This window comes from Pseudopipra pipra, chromosome 5, assembly GCF_036250125.1.
Source record: "Pseudopipra pipra isolate bDixPip1 chromosome 5, bDixPip1.hap1, whole genome shotgun sequence".
NCBI lineage: Eukaryota > Metazoa > Chordata > Aves > Passeriformes > Pipridae > Pseudopipra > Pseudopipra pipra.
Window position 1 is genome coordinate 49369057 of NC_087553.1, and position 25001 is coordinate 49394057.

General features: G+C 36.1%; 1 protein-coding gene across 13 annotated transcripts in view; it reads left to right on the forward strand.

The window, feature by feature from the left end:
- Positions 1–25001, forward strand: part of FOXP2 (forkhead box P2) — a 408792-nt gene that overhangs the window by 101319 nt on the left and 282472 nt on the right. For all 13 annotated transcript variants that reach the window (XM_064656006.1, XM_064656022.1, XM_064656003.1 and 10 more), the window contains exon 3: positions 20337–20420. The gene's annotated coding sequence lies outside the window, so the exon portion shown is untranslated. The remainder of the gene's footprint in view (positions 1–20336; positions 20421–25001) is intronic.

Below are 25001 nucleotides of genomic sequence, written 5' to 3' on the forward strand. Positions count from 1 at the left end.
TTTTTATTCCTTTTTTCAAATCTGAAAATATGACCTCTTAGTAATACCTCAGAATAAATATCACAAAATTATTAGAAAAAAATGTAGCAAATATCTATTCAGTCTTTATTTTTCTTTTTTCTTTTCCAAAATACTTTTAGTTGTTAATTTTTTCTCTGTACATCGATACACTTGAAAATGCTTTTACACCATTAGTCTTTAACTCTGTTTTCCCCATCAAGCAAGCCACACTAATATTGCCTTTTCCATCCTCACCTTTCTTTATTCTCTTTGAAGAGAAACTTATTGTCATTCAGATGACAAATGATCTGTGCCATCAGTCAGTTTTCAGTTTCTGGTTTTCTGTCTTCAGTAAGCTGAACTCCTTTTTTGCTAATTTTTTTTTTTTTGGTAATTCCTGCAGTCTTTTTTTTTTTTTTTTCCATATCTCTATAGATCTCTGATTTGATCAGCCTTCAAAATCTTTTAAATAACTGATACATAATTTTGCCATAGAACTTGTGTTCCTTTACCCCGAAGATGAGCAGCTCTGTTGACAATAGGACTGTGCTCTACTACCCCATGTGTATTTTGTGGGTTATCTTCTTGAATGGCTTGTTTTTCTGTGAAACTTTGAAAGTAAATTTAAATATTTGAAATTCCATTTGAAAGTTTTACAGATTACTGAAATATCTTTTCTGTAGTTATTTGTAGCTATATATGTTCTCTCTATAATAATGTTTTTAATTTAAATAGCTTTAATGTAAGGAAAATCCCAATCTAAAGTACCTAAGTACACCTGTATGTTGTCTATTTAAAATGGATTTAAAAATCTCCATACTCTTGGAAGACTGTCAAACAAACTTCTATTCTAACGTAAAGCTATATGTCAGTGCAGTTTGCCACAATGAAGTTATGCTGACAGTGATCAAGTGATTGATGTGTCATGGAAAGCAGACATTTTTGAAGAGCTGTGTAAAGCTGTAAATATTTTTGGTTTGTTCTTTACCATGTTATTTGAAAAGCTGACATCTGCATTTTTAGTGTGTTTTGGGTTTACTGTTTAATGTCAAGTCCTGATTAATTAAACTGACTTTGTAGGGATGCGTTGGAGGTATGTAAAGACTAAGACTGGATATTTAAACCAAACTATTACAGGAGTCATTTTCAGTCAGATACTGTTTTAAGCTAAGGTGATGAAGCATTACTGGTTACCCAAATATGTTTTGTACCAGATACAAGTTTTGTAATGCAATGCAAAACATGTTTAACTGGTTTGATGCTGAACATCAGTTGAAGTATCTGAATTATCAGATGTACATGGAAGAGCTGTATTTTTAATATTTCTGCTTTTATGGAGGTATTTGACAGGGAAGACGTATCTTAATGGAGATCCTTGAATAGTGCAACAGTGTTTCCATCCTGGACTAGTAAATAAAATCAGCACTCAAACTTGGAAGCAGGGTGTTTGCAACCACTGGGCACACTGTGCAAAAATGCAGGCAGTGTAGATTCTAATCTTTCAGACTTTCTTCTACCCTGCCTTTGCCACTTGTTGGAAAGTCCTCTTAAGGTGACATCGATAGAGTCCTTTACTAGAATAAAATCCACAGTGCATTATCATGTGCTGTTCTGGGTGCACCTATGGGCACCATTGCTGATGATGTGCTGTATTGACCTAGTAGAGAATAAAGCAGAAGCTCATATTATCAGAGATAATAAGCTAATAGTTTTCTGTGCTGGAAATACAATAAACACATTGCTGGGTGAAGATAATTTTTTTTGGTTGGTGGTGTTGGTTTTTTGTTTGTTTGTTTTTTGTTTTGTTTTTTAATAAAGACAACATAGGACAGAAGCATAAAGATCAAAAGTCTCATATTAGCAGAGATATGAAGGAAGCATTTTATTATCTTCTCAACTTTTTAAAAGAAAACACAATTCCAATAGTTTCCATTACCAAGTGTCTATTTACTAGGAAAAATAGTGTATCTCATAGCCTTATTCTAGGTGCCTGTTCCAGGAGGCTGGTATACGTATAATCTGTTAATAGTCCCTGGAGAGAGACAGGGTCCTTCAGCGAGCAATTTAGACAGCTGTAGGGTTCTGTGATAAATCTCTTCAATCTCCTTAGAAATATCTTTTTCTTTCCCTTCTCTGACTGTTTTGAGGCTTCTGTTGCTTGATGTCATTTGGGGACCTAAACTGGTCTGAAAGGGTTCTAGATATGTTGCAGGTGCCTTAAGATTAAAGTGACACAGATTCAGCACAAGATAACTAGAGCCACTAGAGCCACTTCTAGTCAGATGTCATTTTAAACTAGACTGATAATCCTAGTTCATGCTGATCAATATTTGTGAATATACTTAGTGCTTTGAATATCTTGAAAAGATTTGGAAAACAGCTTTCATATAATGATTTCAGCGTTATTTTAGCTATGCTGAGATTATTGCTTGAGAATGAACACTTGGCATTTTTTGTACAATTGAACAACAACATGTTTGCTTTATTTCATATTGTCTATTTACAGTTTTGAGGCAGGAATTTTCCATAAAATTTATAGAAATTCTCACTGGCTGTACTTGGAAAACAGCAGGAAACAATGTGTAGAACTAAACCTCTGTCCCCCATGTTCCTGTAATTTCTATTTAAATTTTGTATTAATTCCAAAAAGATACCGCATATATCCATAAATATTCTGCTGAGCCATACCTCTGCAGTGTTGAAAAGTGAAAGTAATTGTTACTGGAAAAAGAGCTGCAATACAGAGAGTCTAAGCAATCTTCTAGGTTTTTGGTTGCAGGTTAGCCTTTCCCTTTTCTACCAAAGTTAATGTCTAAGTGTGTAAATGGTCTCCAGGTCTAATGCCCTGCTACTGAACCCTTGTGCCTTATGTACTTAGACCTTTGATTGTACTTGTGCTGCTGTCTGCTTTTACAATATAAGGACCAAAGCAAGAATAATGTAACTACCAGTATTTGAATACCACTAATGAGTAATGGGGTGTGATTCTGGCATCTGACTTTCCAGTGTAATTTACATAAGTTTTGAATTACTGTCAAAATTTTGAAATATTGATACATATCATTAGTGTTTGTGAACTGTAGATATATAATCATGGTAAAAGGAAGACTCGAGTCCAGCTGTCTTCATTGAAATATGTAAAATGTTAAATAACATAAAGTGAGCACCCGAATTCTAAAAAAAAAGCTTTCATAAGTTAACAGATCTTTTTTCCATTTTATGACAGTAAAGGATCTTGGTCTAAGGTCCAGAATAATTCTCCAAATTGAACTGCTTTCCAGGCTGTGGTGCCCTCAACTGCCTTGCTGTCACACCTTTTTGTGTTTTTTTTTCTTCACTACAGTGCTCCAATATGGTTTATTATACCCTTTACCTAACTGCTCTCTATATTGTGCAGACTGCATCTTAGTATTTATACTATTTCCCTTCTATTTTCATATCCTGCATGCTCATACTATAGCATAAGGAGATAATTGAACTCTTGTTGCACCACGTTTTATGTGCAGCTTTTTATAAATGCTTTGTGTGCCTCTTCTGTTGAGATAAGTCTCAATTTTCTTCCTCCCTAATGACTGCATTGAGGATTTGCAAAGAGTGCAGTGACAATGCACGTGAAAGAGCTCTCAGTATCTGACTGATGACACTTCAGCAGCTAATTGCTCATAGAATTTTACTTCATGAAATGGTTCATACACCTGTTCCATTCAGTACATAACTTTAGAAATCTACATGGTGAGTGAAGCTTTGCCAAAATATGTGATATATTCCAAAAACCACAAACGTAATTGGAATTTATAAGGGTCTGCTCTGAATGATTCCTTTTTCTCCCACTGAAAACTCTACCTCTAGTATATATTACTGGCAGAATGTGTTTGTGAAATTTCATAAGTTTTCACCTTATTTTGCTTAATTTGTGATTCTGAACGAGTTTTTGCTTTCACTGAAAATGACAGACAAAATTACTTCCTAAAAAAAAAAAATCATCTGATTATTGTGAAATCCTGTGGAATTAGGAAATATGTTGAGTTCAGTTTTTGAAAGGATCCTGAGAGCCACCGTGGTGAGTTACTCCATGAGAGAAGAAATGAAGGACAAGGCAAAACATTGTCCTAGAAGAGTTTAGAAAATACTGTTCAATGGAGAGATGCTTTTTCTGATAATTTGAAATTTTGATCTAATAATTTTTTCAGTCCTTGGATATGAAAAGATATTGCAGTAACCACAAGTGTTCATGTATGGCTTTATGTAGCTCAGTGAATATTCTTGTTTGGGTAATCAATGTGTAGCACTGTATACTGACTTCAGGGATAGTGAGATTTGTGGGGCAGCAGCACTTAGCATAGCTGTTTATATTACTTAATCAGAGGTAAACATTCTTTATATTCTGGTCCTATTGCTGCCACTCTTCCTGCTTTCCTTAGTCTATCATACTGTTGCTCGTTTCCACTAGAGCTATTAGTTGCAAAAGTGAGAACATACTCATTTTTTGACTGTAGTGGGAGAAATGTAATAGAGTTAGGAAGAAAATGGAGGGAAATAGGCATGCATGGTGATTGGAGTACAGAGCCTGTTCCCATCAGAGTCCTAGGTTAACTTTTGAACTCTAGTGGCTTTTGCATCCTGTGCAGAGTGATAGTCCCAGAAATAAAACAGATCATAAGATATAAAAAGGGAACCTATAAGCTGGTGTAATTAAGGTTCACCTACTTGAAGCTGTAGTGATTTGGAAAACCTCAGACCATCAAGTTCTTGAGTGTCTTAATACTTTCTGTAGTAGAAAACAAAGACTGCTGTCTTGCCAATGAGTACACTACATGAATTAGTGGGTCTTTTCCATGTTAATGTGCTGCAATTTTATTTCCTGCTAGGAAAATATGTCATGTTTTCTTTCTTGTGCAATATTTCCTTTAAGAGGAACATTCCTATTTGTAGCATTTTTTTTTCACTGATGTAATTTCTTATTTTGTGTTGTCATCTTTATTGAGGACTCAGAGCAATTAGAGATTCAATAGGTTTAGTAGAACATGGAATACAGTATGCTAATGCATATTTTCCCTTCTGTATATGGAATGGAGCACAATTAATGACAAATAAAGGATCTTTGTGTATGAAACTTGTTGTGAGACAGTATTATTTGTCCTCATTGTAATTGCATTACATTATCTCTCCCTTCTGTATTCATGCTGATATTCAGCATGAATTTGTGTATTTCCCTCAGAGTTCAGGACTGGAAGGGTTCTCTTGAGTCATTAAGGTCAATTTTTACTATCACAGCTGTAATTCCATATTTTTCTTTGCAATTCCTTTTAAAAATCTTATTTAAATCATAACTGGATTTAATTTGCATAACCCTTTCCTTATGGCCGGAAGCCCTGTGGCAGTTTGCATGAACCTGTGACGGCGAAATACATCCTGAACCTTGACACTGATTTCTCTAAAGTCAAGAACAGTCATAGTTGGAAGTACACTGTAATTTTTAGATTAATAAATGTTATTGTCTTTCATAGTATGTTAAATTGTATACTAGATTCCTTTAAAATACGGATTTGGGAAATTCTGATGTGATTGCCAATTTTTCACATAAGGGCATTGGTGGTCCAGTAACTTGTGCTCTGGTATTCATATCAAGCATACATATTTTTTGTGGGTATGGCTTAATGGTACTCTTTAATGTCTGTGAGATTGTATGGACAAAAGTAAGCAGGATTTATCCAACAGATATGTTCAGCTTAATCTGCTCATGTTACAAAGTAAGTATGTCTGCTTTTTAAGACAGAAGTCTTTTTTATAGAGTTAAAACTGAATAAAACACATTACTTTTTAAATGTTCTTACTGATCCCATTATTCTTTACGTGCATTTTACAAATAGGATGTGATGTTTTGAGTATGCTTCAGGCTTCAGTAGTTTGTATAATGTTCTATTTTCTGCAGCAAAAGCATGTCAAGGTGATCTCTGTGGGTGGTTAATATTTTCTGGAGTTTATTCTTCAACCATGAAAATATGCAAAACTGGAGAGCTTGGTGATATGTCCTATATTCAGGTATAAAATAAATATATATATATATGTATATAAATTTTATCATCATTAAAAATATTAGAAAAAAACCCTACAAGTGTAGTAGCAGATACTGTTTGTTCATGGATGAATGCAGCATTTGTCACTCCTGACTTGTGTTTGTGGTTTTGCTGGTGAGCAGTTCTTGCAATAGCTTGTATTGTAATTTTGTGACAGTGTAGTGTAAAAGTGTTGTATAAATGAAATATTTTAAAACATAATGTTCAAAATCATAAAAAATCATAGAATATGGGGGAAATGTTAAAGTTACAGAATGTTTGCATTTTAGCAGAAATACTCTTGATTTATTTGACAGACTTTAGGTATTATTTTCCATATTTTCAAATATAAGTTCTTTTAAAAAATTATGGAAAGCAACAGTAACATATCTTTAAATGAAATGTATGAATATTGTAACAGTATTTGAATAGGAAGAATTATTAGAAGTCCAATTATTAGAGAACAGAAACAGGAAAAAGCTGAATGTAAGTCCTGATGCTTTCACTACTGTTGGAGTAGTAACAAGAAAAATTGGAAAAGAAAATGCCAAATACGTCCATGTATATAAAATACTTTTGATTTATAAAAAAGGGATATTGAAAAAGCTACTAAGCATTTCAATTAAATGCATTTTTTTTCTTTCAAGACTAAAGCAAACATATAAGGAAATTAACTGTTGCTAAGAAATAATAATGTACCTGCATTTTGATTGCCAGCTAATACCATGTTTAATCATTGCCTCTGTCTTTCTTCTGTTTTTGTTTCCTTTAGCCTCTACCTCTGGGAAATTGTATTTCTGGTGTTTGTATAGTGTATAGGAAAAGTGAATCTTTAGTTTTAAATGGGAACTCTTTCAAGTATGTATTGCTAAGTGAGACATCTCTGGTACAATGCAATGATTCAAAAGGTATCTGCAGCAGAGATCTTTTCATATTTCCCTTGCGATTCCTGGGAATTTGATTTACCTCATTAAAAGGCTGGAAAAAATACTCAGAGTACTTCCAACATAGCCTTTTTAAGGACGTAGTTTTTAAAATCAGAAAGTGCTAAGGACTAGGTCCAGTGTGTTACCTTTTTTGGGGGGTGCAGTGATCACTCTCTGCACAACCCTTTCATTTCTCAAGGCAGCAGGACAACTACATATTGTATCTTAGAAGAGGTTTGTATTCATCGTTCTTTTCTCATTCCTTTGTCTTACCACAGGTGGAATGGGAAATTTGCTGTAAGTCTGTCTACTCAGCAACTTTATTGACATATTGCTAGGCAGAGTTCGGTGAGGTGCTTGTAGTCTATGTTGCTGTAATGACTGTAATAGTCCTGGTTCCTTATACGCATTTGCCTTTCATAGGATCGTAGCTCCTACTGCTGCTCTTCGATCTGCAGTGGGAGAACTTTGCTATAATGACACAGTTAATGGTACAGGACTCCAGAAAACAAATATCCCATGTGAAAGAGCAAAAGCTTTTGGCATTTCAGAAAATGTTGCAGTAAGGCTATGTGTTCTCAAGGTGAAAAAGGGTGATCTCTGTCTGATGGGATGCAGCAGCCATTTGGCTCAACGTTTCAAATGGTTAGATGAACTTTCTCCATTCTCCATGATTGAAGTTTATAAAGATATTTAAAAAGAAAAGTTTTGCTTTCAGTAGGATTCATCATACCATCAAATCTTGACTTCTTTCATGAAGATGTTTTGCTGGTGTCCTCAAATTTGGTTAGCCATGATGACAATTTTTATAGTTAGCTCTTTCATATTGTGAGATATCTATTGCTTACGGGAGATCCATCCTGCCCTCTCTGATGGTGGTGGATTTCTACTGCTCCCTGCATCCCATCTGCGTGTCCTGGAGGCAAAGTTTTCATTGAAGACTTATCCTGAGTTCCTGTTTATAGTTATGCTCTGCCCAAAAGGCACTTGTAGATTCACTGTAGAATACTCTGGTGGAAAACATGTCTTCAGAAATTCTAATTATACTAGATTAGTTGTTTCTCTTTGTATTACCTCAACTGTATTATGTCTTCTAATGTACAATAAGTTGTTTTGTTACATCATCTTCGTGTATCTTTACATTGCCTCTTGTTCAGAGAGACTACACACAGTTCCAGAATACATCTGATGATAGTGGATATTTCAATGTACACAGCCAAATATTTCTATCAGGAATGGCATAACAGCAGTTGCATACTTCTGTCTGTATATTATTTGATTGCTTTTCTAATTGCAGAATTGTAGTGGTAGTCAAAAATGGAAAAATATCATGAGTCAATCTAACAACATATCTCAGAAATTCCTGTGTGCAAACATTTAGGACTTGTTTCAGGGTTTCTAAAATTTGAGAGCATAAACAAGTTAATAAAAACACACTTTAGAATTTAATAAGTGTGATATATGCTAAAGTTACTAATCTGTAAATGGTGATGAGTAGTCTGTTATGTGTACTGGCCATCTGAGGTTTTTATGTTGTCTGCAGCTGGTGGGTATTTCCATTCCATCTAAGCAGTGATGATAAAGTAGGGTGTCACAAATGGGAAGGAAAAGTACGAAAACAGTGGAAAATATATTTTCCACTTGGATAAATTGTTTTTAAGTAAAGGTATTCAAAATAATTTTTATACCTGACTTCTATGAAAATTTTGAAATGGATAACATAGCTGTTAAGTGAATATTTGGAACACTAGGAACTAGGAACACCAAACTTAAACTTGTGTTGGAATTACACTTAATACCAACCAAATCCCTCTATTTTACGTTTCAGTGATTGAAAGAGAAAAAGAAAAATTAGCTGTAGGAATTTTGGTCAGAGTTTATTGGCTTCAGCAATGAAAGAGATAAAAAATATGTATTGCAAAGTTTTTTTTCCTGTGTGTCAGTGAACTCTCTTTTAATGCCTATGTAGCCCAGGAGAAAATAAGGTTAGAATTATCAGCAAAATTCATACATTTACTTTGCTATTAATGTAGATGTATTAGCATGTATTTTATATTAATTAGTTTGGCTAAAGTTTTAATAAATTAGATAGAGAGTTTGGCATCAGGGAAGTGATTTATAAATTCATGGTAAAAATAAGTGGATGAAATGCAAAAGGAACAAGGGTAACTATGGAATTCTTTGGTTAAACATCAGAAGAGCTTCCAAATGTAAGAATTTACCTGAAGAGATTTACATGTTGCTATAACTGCCCACTACTGAAGCCTTGTAAAAATAATGTAAAATCTGCTGAAGGTGGTCCAGTACTTTTATACTTGACAGGGTGGGCTTGATTCTGTGTCCTGCAAGTCTGAGATAACCTGAGAGGGCTGTCAGTTATGACAGAGGAGACTTGCACTCTTCTGAAGTGAGAGCTGGAGGCCAGATGGGATTACCTTGGACATTCTGTGGGCAACTCAACAGAGTCTGACATGTTTGCGAAGTTACCAAGAGGAAGGATATTTTTTATTCTTTGCAACGTAATAAATTATTCTGTTTTTAATGGGTGTCGAATCTTTAGAATTGCTCCTACAAAATGCTTTGAATAAATGAACTCAAGGGCCAGATATTGATTGTTTGTCTTGGGCAGAGTTTTATTACAATCAGTAGTCTCAACTCAAATAGAGTCAGAATGTTGACTCGGAGAAGCTGAAAGGATCTCGGTTTTGTATTTGTTTCTCCTTATATCTACCGAAAAGTGTGCAGTCAAGATGGAATCATAGATATAACAGCATTGCATGAATTCCAGCTGTGGAGTCCATAAATAAAGGAATATCAAAAGTGCTCAGTTCTGGCTTTAAATCTGTTCTGCTGAAATCAGTGGGAATTTTGCTGTTGAAGGTAGCCTAGTTACATCAGTCCTGGGCTACCCTGGAAATCTCATCTGTATAGTCACATTTCTTATAGTGTTTAATGGTAACATCACATGAAATTAAATTTATTTTTGTATTTCACTGGAAAGTTTCAATTGCTTTAAATCAAGGACAGTTTAAATTTCCCACAGGCGGTATGCAACACAAGGCCATTTTGAGACTGCTGGCAGGCAGTTTTCAAAATGGTCCTTTTTACATTACAGTTCAGGGCAGCAGTATCATATTTAAATAAATGCCTCATGACATCAGTAACCCAGGACTGTAATCTCTTTTACTTTACCTTTGACACCAACATATTGATGCTTGTCTTTATCCTCATTTTTGCAATTTATTTTTGCAGTTTATTCTTTCATTATTCCCATTAATTTCTTTGTCTTCTTCTCTATCATCTGTCTTTCCTTATTTTTTCCTCTCTTCTACTTCCATTACGCAGCTCTTCAGCTGCTTGTGTTTATCCTGGTAATCTGGGCACAAGACTCTGGAAAAGGGGGCAGGTGGAAAAGCTACTGCAGAGTAACATCTGAAGTGCATCTGCTATGGTGTGACATATCATCTTAGGGTGTTAAATATCAGCTTACTTGATCTTTTGCATTTACTTTACTGGAATTTGATGGTTTTTCTTATGCTGGACATGGCACTTAGTGCTATGGTTTAGTTGATGTGGTGGTGTTTGTTCAAAAGTTGGACTTGATGATCTTGGAAGTCTTTTCCAACATTAATAATGATTCTATGGTGTACTTCTGGGAAATACTGCAAACTGTGATTTATTCTTATTCTTAATAGCCTCTCTTTTAATTTTTTTTTAGCAGTGCAAAGACCGTTTTGTTTTTTCTCCCATGGCATTTAGTTTCTTTTAGGGACTTTGAGTAAGAGAAGCTTATAAAATGATTTTTGGAAATACATGACTCACAAGTAGATCTTGTTTTTCCTCAGTCTCAGTGACTTCTCAAAAAAACTGAGATCGTCCAAGACATGGCTTTCCTTTTCCTACTGGAATATTGACTCCTTCCCTCATATCATATATATTGACATACACATATTCTTTATTGTAGCCTATAGCAAGTTGCCTAGTGTGAACTCCATGTGTACTGATCTGTAGTTTTCTGGACCTTCTGTAGATTTTTTAGGATTGATTTCATATTTGCCACCTTCCTATGATATTAATACAATTTTAAGCAGGCATTTGTCCATTGTAGGTTCAACTGTTTCATACTCATATTCCTTTAGAGTTGTTGAAGGGATACACTATAGTGAAGTTTTTTTGTTTTCATGTTCTCTAATAGTACTTCAACTTAAGACAGATCCTCTCATATGTCTCTCTAAGGCCTAGTGACTTCTCCAATCTCCTCTGCTGTGGATGAAGCCCCAGTGTTTTAGTGGCCCCTGCTCTCTGCCAGACACAGGTAGAAGCCCTTAGGTAGCTGTGTGTGGGAGGTTCCTCACTAAGCCTGATTCTGACCCCAGCCTTGGACTGTCCCCACTGAGGTTCCTGATGCTGTGGGCTGGGGCTGCCCCCAGCTCCCCCTTGGACTGCGAAGCTCCCTGGCCAAGTGCAGCCAGGTCCTGCTCTGCCCATGGACAGCCCCTATGACTTCTGGCTCCCAGCCCATGCGGAGCTGCTGGTCCCGGCATCTCTCTGACTCCGGTCTGTGTTTTATGTTTAAGGCTCCCAAAGATGACAATCCTTTCTGTTTTCCTCACTTGGACACAACTTGAAGCTTTTAGAAGGATGCCTTTTTCTTTCTAATAGCCTCCTTCATCCCATTTGTTCATGACAGCTCCCTTCTCTGGATTTTCTCAGTCTTTTTTGATAGGTTGTATGCATTTCTTCTGAGCTTGCAAAAGGTGTCTTTAATCAGTTTCTGTGCCATCTGTAAAGATGTGACTTTTGTAGCCAACCCTTTTTTCTTCCTTGTAACAAGCTTACTCATTTTTATTCAGTGACCCTCTTTGAAATGGTGGTAGAGTTTTTTTGGCTTTTGTTGCCCCTTCAAGGGCATAGATTCCAATCTACATCAAAGCAGTTATTGACTGTGGCTAGAAATTTACTGTGAGTCATACCCCAGTGTGACGTGTGCTTGTACGAGACAGGCAGAAATATCTAACGGCCCTAATTTTTATCTGCCATACTTATAGGGACATTTTTCAATGTTATGAAGGTGCTCTGTTTTTTAGTTGTATTTAGGTATTGCTTCAGAACATGGGTTATGTATCTTTCTTGATGTCATCTTCCTTGGCCATTGTTGAAGGGGAGTCTCTGGGTTGTTTAACATGAATAGACTGTTAACTGCCAGATGGATCTGATAACCAAGAGCAGTCATTCTCTAAGGGGTGAGTCTCTGTGAAAAGAGAAAAAAAATTAAAAAAAATCCTTGAGCTTGCCCAGTAACCTGAAGTGGTTCATATAAAAATACAGCATAACAGAAGACTTGCTGTGTCTGTAGGGAGGACTGGCTTGTGTGTAAGAATTTGCCCTCCACAGGGAACCAAGAAGCAAATGATGGAGATGTGTCCTTAAGAGAGACCTCTTACTCAGGTCACTGGGCAGAGTCTCTGAGAAGAAATCAAGGACATAACTCTCTTCTTTACAGGTGACACGATGTCCTGGGGTAAAAAGTATTTTCCCCTGGAGTTAGAAAAGTGGTAACCCCTGAGGGGGTGATGTTCTTGGTGTAGGGCCCAATCAGAAGCTACATTTCGCTCCTTTGAAATCAACATATTATAACAGACCGGAAAAGAAGGAAGATGATGTAGCTGGAAAAGTAGTAGCCATGTTGCTAAGCCACGAGGAGAGAGGGACCAGGAGCCTCGCTGGGGGCCAAGGCCCCCCAGCCCCGTCTGGGGGCTGCAGGAACTTGGAACAGTGTTAAACTGGGCCAAGTACTGTGGCTAAAAGCTGGGGGAGTTTCCTCGCTGTGAGCGGGCAGCAGGAGCGGCAGCAGAGACAGCACCAAATAGAGAGGTGTGGCTGAAAGCCAAGATAGCCAGCAGCAGCGAAGATGGCACAGAACCAAGCTGAGAGACACAGAACTGTCCAACGGAGAGAGAGAGGACTAAGCTCAACAGAGACTGTTTTTGGGGTGAGACCTGGCTTTACTTTCCCCAAACCTTTGGAGACCCCTTTTTGGAAGAAGAGGGGGTGGACTTCCACTTGAAGGGAGTCCTGAAATGCAGCAGCACCAGAGAAAGGAGCTGAGAAGCTCAGAGACGTTCTGGAGCTGGACCAGGATGGAATGCGGGGGAAGTGGCCTTGCCCCCCCCCCCCCTGCTGCCACGTTGGCAGCTGAGATAGAGCAAAGGAGCTCTGGTAGAATGCTTGGGACAAAGACTGAAGTGAGAGCTGCCCTAAACGTTCTGACTCAGGAGGAACTTCCCCTGAGGAAGGGACTTTCACAAAGATGCCCTGCACTTCATGATATGATGTGGTGAGGTGAGCCTGTCCTTGCTATCGCAGTCCACGGGAGAGAGAGCTTCAGCTGGAGACGAAGGGCCAAGGGGTGAGAGGAAACCCCTGCATTGTAATGGAGAGAGAGAGAAAGATATTTTCTATCTACAACAGCTATGACTGTTGCCTTGAAGAGGAGAGACACTGCTGCCCTGAAAGTGGAAAGAATCCTTCCTTCTTCCCTTCTGAGCTTTTATTGGAGGGAAAGGAGGGACTTGATCTAATGTAAATATATTGCTTTACCATAGGAGAGATAATTAGAATTGTGTATATAATGTATTATGGTATTTATTTGTGTAAGTAATAAACAAGCAGCAGTCACAAGTATTGAGGCCATGCTGCTGAGAACACAGCTGAGCTGGGCAGGACACCCAAGGATGAAGGACCACCGCCTCCCTAAGATCTTGCTCTATGGTGAACTTGCCACCGGCTGCCGCAAGAGAGGAGCCCCAAAGAGGAGATACAAGGACTCCCTGAAACAACATCTCAGCCTTGGCCATATTGATCAACATAACTGGTCTACTCTGGCCTCCAATCGGGAGGTCTGGAGACACACCATCTATAATGCTGCTGATGCCTTTGAGAAAGCACGCAGGATCACCCTTGAGGAGAAAAGACAACACAGAAAGAATTGTGCCTTGCAGAATTTACCACCTAAGGAGTCTTTCTGCTGTGCCTTTTGCAATCGGACATGCCTGTCTTGCATTGGCCTTTTTAGCCACCAGCATGCTTGTGTCAAACGTGGGTAGAGACCTTTCCCAAATCTTCGTCCGCGAAGCCCAACCATGATGAATAAACTGTAATATAATTCCCTTCCCCCCATACTGAGTTGTGTTATGTCTGGAAAACCCTCTCACACTGAGGCAAATTATGGGAGGGGAGCTTGGACTTGGAAATTGGATTTTTGAGGATCTGAAACTGCGACACACAATAAATGAAGTCACGCCAAAATTTAATTTTAGGGTAAGGACCTCTGCAAGGATCCAGTCATCTTACGGACATTTAGTTTGCAACAAATATCTGTAGGTAACCATGGTGATCATGGTGGTGAACCAACCTTCTAAGCAGTGTAAGCTGCTCTTGTGGTGGCCAAACTGAGGATATGTTAAGGCTATGGAAGCCCGAAGGAAGCCCCGTGTTGATGAGGGAGTTACCCAATGTTCAACCAGAGTGGGAAATGCTTACTTTGGAGATACTGCAAAGAGTCAGATAATGCAGATGACAATAACTGGTGGGACAATAGCCTGTCTTTGTTTTCATGGTACCATTTTTGGCAGGAGATTGCAGTTGGAACTTCTTGTTTTTTCTTTTGTGGCATTTTTTTCCCTTCCTTTTTTTTCCACAGTTAGTTTGGCTTATTTATCCCCATTCTATTTATTTTTTTTTAATGTTTTCCTTTTGATCTGTAGACCCTTAGGGATTGTGTGTGTGTATTACGGTTTCTGTCAGTTTGTGGATTTTTTTAATGTATTTTGGTTAATTAGACAGCTTCTGCATTGTTTGTGGGTGTGGACCTCACAGTATTTGGTGTTTCTTTTTTCCTGGAAGTTGTGTGGCTGTTTAATTTTTTGTTTTGTTTTGTTTATGGTTTGTTTTTGTTTTTGTTTTTGTTTTGTTTTCCAATATATTTACTTAGATGTGATTCCTGTGGGTGGGGAAGAAACAGGAGGAGCTAGAGTTCCACATGCAGATGCAGAATTATAGAATTGAAATAAACTGCCAACTGTCAGAACAACTTGAATGATGGTATTTAGTGATGGATGGATGGAAGTTCTACAAAAGAGTCAGGCAGAGAAGGGGTGGGAGGGTTGCCCTTTATGTGAAGAAACAGCTGGAATGCATGGAACTCTTATGTTTGAAGGTTTTGGTTCAATATAAGGGAAAAGATTTTCAGCAGAAGGGCAATTATGCAACAGAAATGGTTGCCTAGAGAAACCAGGTTGTGGAATTCCATTTTTTGGAAGTTTTGAGGATGCATTTGTCTGATGTCCTAAGTGACCCAGTCTAAATTCAGATGCTTTAAGCAATTTTTACCAGTCAGCCACTCAGTGAGTGGAAGAGTCTGTGATATGGTGCATGTATCATGGCAGAAGGGTTAGATGCTTTTTGACTTCTTGTAAGAACTAACTAGATATATAACACAACCCAGGATGATCACCGTATATGTGCTCTTATGAAATAATACTTTTTAAAGTTGTTCTACATTCTAATCTGATAGTGTTCTTGAATCCCTTCTAATCACATCACAAAAGGGAGAAACAAATTGTAATTCTGGAAATATTTCAGAAGACTGCAGTGTCATTGTATTTGTGGTATTGTAGAACAAAGTATTTAGGAATAGTTAATTGCTTTCATGTTTGTTTATATTCTTCTCCCTCAATTACTGTAGGTTGTTGCAGTTTATTATAATAAGAAAATTCAACAAATGGAAAGTGGTTTTCCTCTGAACTGTCTTACAGAAAAATATGTGTTTTCATAAGACAGACATGCCTGAAGAGAAAGTAAGGCACAGTATCTGTGCACATTGGATAAATTGTTCAGGAATCTCCATGAATATGATATTGGTATCGTGCATACTTATAAGATTAGTGTCAGCAAAGGTTATCCATCATGTAAGGGCTAGTTAGACCTGCCTCAGGGGTGGTTTACTCTGTATACCCAACCATTCAGAGAATGATGCTGTGGAGGTTTTGGAAGAAAAGAGTGAGGAGGGATGATTTTTCCATTGCTCCAGGCTTCCCATTCATTGGTGCTGTCTCCATTTTCTCCGGTGTGCTTTGATAAGTACATTTAATCAATGTCCTATTAATCTTTAGGATAAGTAAGACCTAAAAGGAACATCCCACCCAGCCTCTCTCCCCCAAGAGGAGTTATATGTAACATGTGCATCAGTTACACAGTGAATGGAACATACCGGAAGAAGATGATATATTTAGTCTGTGCTGACATTTCTTCTGTCACTGGGCATCTAATAGTAATTTTTTAATGATTTTTTGTAAATTTTATTATTATCCTTGGCTTATTTGTTTACCCAGTTACATATTGTCTGGATTAATGGAGTATAGGTGTTTTGCTTAGCAAATTCCATGTTGTAAAAATTCAAGAATAATTTTTGTGGTATATAATATAATTATAACTTTTATTAGTACTTAACATTTGTTGAAAATTTGGGAAATTTGTAGTTGGGGAAAGTTGACAGCTCAAGAAGCATTCAGGAGTTTATTATTTTCTCTGTTCCAGGTGAAAAAATATTTGCTTCTCCCACCACCACAGAACTTCTGTTTGGACACAATAATAATCTAATCCAACATTCATTTGTCTAAGTAGTAATGTAGAGCTATATGTAAAAGTTGGCTAATGCGATCACAGTAGTACGAAGGTCTTTTCATAGGCTCATTTAGCTTTGGACTGATGATAACTACTAATTCATTTTGCATGTTCTTGTTAATTATAATGGCATCCAGTAGTGCTCATCTGATGTGAGCTTCTGAGTATCTTTCTGTCACAGGAATTGTCTTAACAGAACTTGGAATCAGGAAGAAATGTCTTTTTAACCCATTTGCTGTACTGTAATTCCATAATATTCTTTAAAAATGCATATTTTTTGTAGTGTAAGTTAAATGTCTTGAAGTAGTTTAAGTGTAATTAAGAATACATAGTCTGCTTATTAAGTAACTTTACACATTTTTTTCGTTATTTTAGAAGATATACATTACATGTTTTGTGTAAATTATTTATTTTCAAATAAAATTAAGCAAGTCCCATTGACGTAGTGCAATTTATGACTTGCTCAGAAGTCTTGTTACGCATTAAGACTTTTGTTTTCAATTGTGTTAGTGCTATATGATAGAAAGAAGGAAGCTACTGATACCAGTGAATGTTTGCGCCTTTAAAATAATAGTCCCTCTAGCAAGTAATTCTTGCTTTACTGAAACCAGTTATGTCTTTGGCTCAATCTATCTGATTCAAAACAAGTGTATCTTATAACTTATATAGATAGCCCTCAACCATGTTCTAAAATTTTCCTGAATGCTTGGTGAGTAGTGCTTCGTTGGAATATTTTATACAAATTCCTACTTAAAGCAGTAATGCAGATTGAACCATTTGTACTCTAGAAGATAAGTGAACAAGTAGGTCTTACATGAAGTAGAGATACATCATAATAACTTGATCTGTCGAACAGTAGAACTGCACAAGTGCTGTAGTGCAATTTGGTGGGGTTATTTACATTTTTAAAAATATCAAAGGTCATCAATAGAGCAGGATAATGAATAAGACCATGTAGTCTCAAATCATAATGTTGTCATAGAGGCAGAATTCAAATGTATAACAGGTAAACTTATGATTTGTGATCTAACATAAAATAATTAAAATGTATAGCAGGTAAACTTATCCTAATGATTTGTGATCTAACATAAAATAAGCTAAGAGATGATTGCAGCAAGTAAAGAATGAAGGAAATAGTTTGCAGCACATAGGCATTGTGTTCATTTAAGTCAAGTTTCAAAGGAAAGTCTTCATCCAGGAATGAACTTGGCTTTCATTTTGAATTAAATATTCTAATGATCAGTTATTGAAGAATGGAAAACATATCTCTGTAAACACTGTCAGAATGGGATAGGTAAACAGTGACATTAAAGATCTACCTGCTGGGGTCAAAGGTATGGAATGTGCTGGCTTAGGTGGAGGAAAGGTAGAGAAATTTTACTGTTGAACTGGAATAACTTGAATGATTCAGGTCCAGGTTTTAGGATGCAAATAAAAATAAAAAAAAAAATCATCAATGTTTATAACAGAAATAATATGATTTTTTTAAGAGTCAGCTGCCTTTGTCAGGTAAACCACAATGGAATGTAGCATAAATGAAACATAGGTCAAAATATAAGTTTTTAAAGGTGATTATTTGCCCTGGTGAAAAGAAAGCTGATAGGTAAGACCTGCCATCTATCTGTGACATATCTGTCACATCTACTTTGTGTTATCCTCACCATGTTGAATATTTCTTACTGACTTCTGAAAAAGTATAGAAATCCAAAAATAGACCAAAGATAAAATTTTAATCATCAAGACTAATGATTATGGTTGTTTTCATATTAGGAATAATTACCAAAAAATGTTATAATGAAACATTTTTTCTAAGAAGGCTGTATCTCAACAAAATAGGTCATGTTTTGATGTAAGATTTCATATATAATAACTATGATTGTCTTGACTTTATTTCTGAGATGAAGGCAAAATGTTATGTTTAAGATAATCCAAGATAAAAAACCTGATGATTTGAAAGTATTTTGGCATAATGAAATATAGGTAAAAAGAGAAATACAGAATATTCATGTTTGGGGCTTACATATTAACATAACAGATATTGTTGAAGAAATAACTGTAATGTGTATTTCTGTCTAGAATTCAGGTGCACAAGAAGCTTCAAAGATTCAAAGTTGCAATCTTTTAATGGGAAATAGGACAGTAAGGTGAATGCTTCTCTCTCAATTGGTTAGACATTTCCATTGTGGATCCAGGGTGACCACATGACCATCAAGCAAAGTTTCATTGACATGTATTTTACTTTCCAACAACTTTTAAGAATTGCCACCCACCTTCACCTCCTCATATTTGCCTTAGGAACCTTACCTGTTTTTAACATTTTCTTCTCTTTTTTGCTTTGTATTAAGGGCTCATAAGATTTCCTTCTCATTTCCCAATGCTGTCCTACTGTGCAGGGGTTTCATGTAGTGTTTATTCCTCCAGCCTGTCATTCTTTGCTCTTCCTTCTTCGCTTGCTCTACTACAGAGGCTGCCAGGTAGCTTTTAGTTTTCTAGGAACTTCGACCTTCCCAGCAGGTTTTGTTACACTCTACAAACAAAGGAAGAAGTTAGAACTGCAGCTCTTTTAAATGGCCAAACATCTTGTAACAAAGTCTGTATTAATAATGCCAGTTGGAACACAGATTTTTTTTCTTAAACTGTGGGAAAGCAGTCTTTTCTTTATAAAATTCTACATTCATTTTACTCTTCAGCATGCTTCTGTCTGACCTTGTCAGCAAGAGAGAATTGCCGAGAGGCACCATCGAGAGGCTGGTAGGATCTACTTCAGAGGTAGCAGAGTTTCAGGCATTAAGTCTATGTCTGTATTAGTAAATAAAGCAACGCTTGGAAATATTTCCAGGTCTCTGCCATGGTTTAGGTTTTTGCAAACTAACATTGGTCCAGAAAATTCCCAGACATTTATTTGACCATCTCCATTAGACAATTTGTATGCAGCCCCTCTGTTTCAGAGCATATATGAGTATACTAGCATAGATGTAGGTTTATCTCTGCCAGTTGATTTCAGGAAAGAGAAATGTGCTCAGGCATAGATGTAATCTAAATATTCTGTGGACCTGCATGTTCTTTATTTCTTCTGCCTTGTCCAACCTTCTCTCTTCCTTGCAGTCTTCCAGTCTCAGCTTCAAAGCTGTTTTTTTTTCTTTTTGCTTGTCCTTTTGTCCTTCCTAAAATGCGTATACATTTAAATTTCATTGGCGTGCTGTCTCCCAGCTTCTGTTTCTTCCTTCAGATGACCCTGTGAACTTAGTGATATTGTGTGCAGTTCCCTGTCTGGAACAAACTACTTCAGGGAAGCCTTCCTTTTGTTTGCCCTTGGGTACCATAATAATAAAAATAGAATAAAAATAATAAGACTAGAATTTGAGTGATGCCTTAACTGTCACTCTACTGCAAGACAGAAACTTGGTGAACAATTATATTTCTTGTGGACTACATTTAAGCTGACTTTGTTAAGAGGATCTTTCTCTTCCAACTTGCTCGGTCTTTCAACCAGCTTTATGTCAAAATCAAAAAATTAATTATTACAACTCCTTCCTTTTTCTTTCAGAGTACTTGCAAATCAGCATATGCACATCTGGCACTAATTAGAGGGAGTGATAATGCCAGATTCTGTGTTGATTTCATTAAATGATGTCTAAATAGCTGTAAACATTTCTCTCTGTTTTGTCAGGATGGTGGGACTGGAATTGATTTTGGACATCACTTCAGTTCAAGGTTGAAGTTAAAAGGTCTTTTTGAGTCTTAGAAGAAGCAGGTGAGTACAAGTCAAACATTACAAATCTTACAGTTTGTTCGTTTTTTTGTTGGTTTTTTTTTTTTTTTTTGCAACGTGCTTTTCTTCTGGAATTGCTGTTCTTGCTTACCAATTCATATTCAACTAGCTGGTCTCTGCTTCCCCTGATTCACTGAGATGCATGACTGCTTGTGTTATGACTAGATAGCAGAGAATATTTAAGTCATTTAGGCTTTCCCTACATGGTTTTTCAGCTCTGCGATAAAAATAAATAAAAACGTGGTTCTCTGACCAAGGTCTCTGGAACTCTGGAGTTAAGTTTCACTGTATAGTTTCGTTACATTAGCTGCATTAGGAGTATAATAATTAGGCTAATTTGTTTAAAAAGTGATTTTAGTCTGTATTTCTTGTAATAAATTTCAATTTTAAAAGGCAAGATTAAAAAGTAAAGAATCCATGAGTTTGGATATTCCTAGTTTCTTGAAACTGGGATGATCTTTATTCCTTTGGTAACCAAGAATATTCCAGGATGTCAAGGACCATGAGTTTAAATCTTGTTTCAACTGCTTTGTGTGTTAATAGGCTGAATCTGCCTGTGAATCCATACCATTAGTGGGTGTAGTGGACTTGGCAGGCCTGCACTCACTACCTTGCTTTGCTCCAGACCTTCTCAGCTATCTTCAGTGGATCATGTACAACTATCAGGTCTTTTTAACTTAGAGAGGTCGGGAAAAGGAGATAAGATGAAAGTTTAGCAAACCAGTCGCATTTATTTCAGGTTTTTCATACTTTCTATTCCAACAAAGAATTAATCTATGTATTGACTGTTGCAGTCATTCACATTTTACTTTTTCTACAGGAGTATAAAATTTTTTGAGAATATTCCCAGAATTTTCCAAATTCAAAATTTTAAGGCAATTTTACCATATAAATTGCAAAATATGCTCAACTACACCTGTTACTAAATTTTATAGATGCAGATTTCAACAAGATACAAAAAACTTACTCATCATAATAGGGGCCCAACGGCTTCTACGTACACCACTGTTTCTGAAGTAAATATGTATTGTTTCCCTATATGCCATGTGCAGTGACTGCTAAGGCATTATGAGATGCTCCATAATGTTGATATATCCATCTTAATGTATTGATGCCTCAGAAGGGCAAAAAAGATGAAGTAGTTTCAGAGGAGTTAATGATGGTGACATTAATTAGTTCTGAAACTATGTTTATAACAAGTTTTTTAAAGTTTCACCCTCTGGGAGGAAGCACAGACCTTTTTAACCTAATTCAAAGTAGTGCAAAACAAGACTGTCCTGGTATGTGTTTCACTGTGACTGTCTTTACTCACCGGGTAATAAGAAAGGAAAATTCCTTTATTCCGATTTAGCTTCACCTTCTTCTGAGGACTTAAAGTACTGGCCAGAAGGGTACAGTATGAATATGGTGAAACCAGAAAAAGAAGAAAGGTTAGCTGTAGTAATGTTGTAAATCAAAGGATATACAGCACTATACAGGGAAACTAGATATTATTGGCATCATATGCAAATTTTTGTTTGACTATGTGTTAGTATGTAGTAATATATTTGCAAAACAGTGATTTTTCCTTTCATTACCCAATGGAGAAAACAGTAGAAAAGATCAGATTTTTTGCTGTCTGTGTAGCAATGGAAATATGTCTGGATTTCTGTCACATATTTGTAAACATCTGAATGGTGTAAATTGTACACAGTCATGTTAGATAGTTTCTTCATAGACAGTGTCAGTATTTTGGCAAACTGTTTGGTTTGATAGAAACTGTGTAGTAGTTGAAATCTGTTGAGCCAGCAAGAGAGTTTTATTTTTTAAAGGATATTTTTTCTGGAAGTTTACTACGTTCTGTACCAAATAATGCCAGAAATGCAGTAATAATGACTTGTACATCTATAATAGTTTGGCAGTATAATTTTATTGAATTCCAGTATGTCTGAAACTTAAGGCATATGAGGGAAAGTAACTGCTATTATGTTTACTCTATTATTTTCTTCTATAAGTTAAATACAATCTATAAAAATCCTTTCTGTAAAGAAAGCCAAAATCTTTTTGGCCTTTTTAGCATTGGCCTCTATTTCTTGCAGTATGTGAAAGTGGAGAGGGAATGTTTTTGTATTCTGTGAGGAAACAGTAGTACATTCTGAATTCTAGTTTTTCAGTATGTCATTTAGAATTGATAGTTTTTTAGGGTAGGATATGGTGTCTTTGCACTGATTGAAACTTGAGATTTGGACATAAATGTAGTGATAGATATGCATAAAATAAAATTGCATTTATGAGTACATTTTTAATTATCAGAGAGAAAAATTCTGTCTGCTTTTTGTCCTCTCAATGAAGCACTTAACTGTTTAGGAATAAGATTTAAAAAACTGAATTAGAGTTGGAAAAACTGAAACCAAGACAAAAATCCGTATTGGAAAAATGCAAAAGCAGAGAAAAATGTTCTAGTTTTTTACTGCTGATTTAAATGGACGGTTTGGGGGAGTGTTAGTGGTACATCTGTGTTTTCTGAGTCAGTTAGGCTTTAAAAAAAAAAGCTAAATAAATCCTGGTATTAATTATTTTTAAATCGATCTAACTCTTCTGTGTTGGCAGTTTGGAGAAGATTGTGCTCATTCCTGTTTCTTTCTGCTACTACAGAACTTTAAACATCATGACTCGTGCATGTGTTGTACATGGACACATTTTATATACTATTAAATATTCAGTATATATATATGCTTATTTTGCATAGGGCAAGCATCATCATATTGTTAGATTAGTACAGAAGAATATCTCATGTAGTTTTCTTGCAGCTGAACTGAAATTCTCTCAAGAGTTGTATAAGGTCTCATTACTGGTGACCATGTTGACGACCAACATGTGCAACATATGATGTTTCCATCAGCTGGGTAATGGATTGACATTAACTTTGTCTACAAAGAAGTCTTAACTATGATGCAGTAAATTTTTGCTATGATTATATGTAATATAAATTATAGATTTAAACTGGACAGCTTTTCTTTTCAGTTAAACATTAAGTACAGTCTTAATGGTCTGATTTGCTGTGGAGAGCACTATTACAATAATCTACTTTTTAGAGCTCATATCAAATATGAACTTGGATCACTTAATACAGAGTTTGTGCTTTGGGATATATTTTGATGGCATCTAGGAGTGATGCCTCCACATTTGTTGGAATCAGACCTTAATGATAGTGTCTTCAGAAATGAGTTATTACTTAAATACACTGATTGTTTTGTGGTTTCTAGGACAGAAATTTTTAAGGAAAAATAGTTGAAATCTGATGTTTTTTCGAATAATTGTATGAAATGAGGAGAAGATGGTGTGAATCTTAATAATTTTATGATTTCTTTTTTCTGTGTGACATGAATGAGAAAAGTGAGAACTGTTAATTTTTAACTGAACTGAATTTAGGTTTCTAAATGTGGCCTGCTTGAGAACAGAGGACCATTACTGTAGTTGTCATGTAAAATGAAGTTGGAGTCTGAAGCTCCTTTTTAGCTGTCAGCTTTATTAAGGAGCTACTGGTGTGTTGAACTAGGCACACACATTATATAAGCAGTGTATGGCAGTGTCTAGGGGGAATTTTCTCTCTCTTCACTGCTGCTTTATTAGGTTTCACTCACTCATTCACTGTTGCCCTGTCTAACTGCAGCTTTCTGGCTGCAGCTCACAGCGTAGTAGGTCTAATGTAGATTGACGCCTTTGCCAGAGGACTGATTGAAACTTGTGTCTCATAGTTGCTAATGCTCACTCAACCATTTTATTGAAGATAAAGTAAATAAAATAGATTGCCATATGAGAATTCTCTGAAATCAAGTGGAATAATTTGACAGGTTTAAGCCCATGAAAAACCCAGAACATTGAAACAGATGGGAATACTATTTATGCACAATATACCAGGAAAAGGTGTCTGCTGGCTTGATGTTAAACTGTTAATGGCTTTTACCAAAATTGTAGTTGTTGAAAATATCATAATTTCCAATGGAATTACTGTTGGTGTTTAAATTGTTGCTTCTCTCAAAAAGTGGGCCTTTTTTTAGTATAAGAGTAATGGATATGCTGATTTTATTTTCTTATTGCTTCTGATCTTTAAGAGACTGGTGAGTTTATTTTTTGAGAAAATAATTCTGTAAATAATGCAAACTAGATTATTACTTTTATAGGTATTTAATAATCAGTAAGTGAAATAATTTTTAATATTAAAATAAAGTTGCTAAAATTAGCCCTGTCATTTCTAAAAGTACATTGATGCAGTAACAAAATGAGCTACTAAAGCTGTTGCAACAAACTGCTAGAAGTAATGGTCAACAAGACCCAAATATTCTTCACAACACTTCTATTTTATAAAGAATTGCTGTAGATAAGCATTGTAGTATGTCTGTGTTATTTTTAGACATAATATATCATAATATGTGAGTAAAGATGCAACAGATGACTCATTGTTTTATCTGGATAACAATGAGTATTGGTCTTTTTAGTCACACTAGGGGGCTCCTTACTAGTTGGACCACTTCTTCAAAAAAGCAAGACACACCTGTATTTTAATTTAGTACAATTAATTAT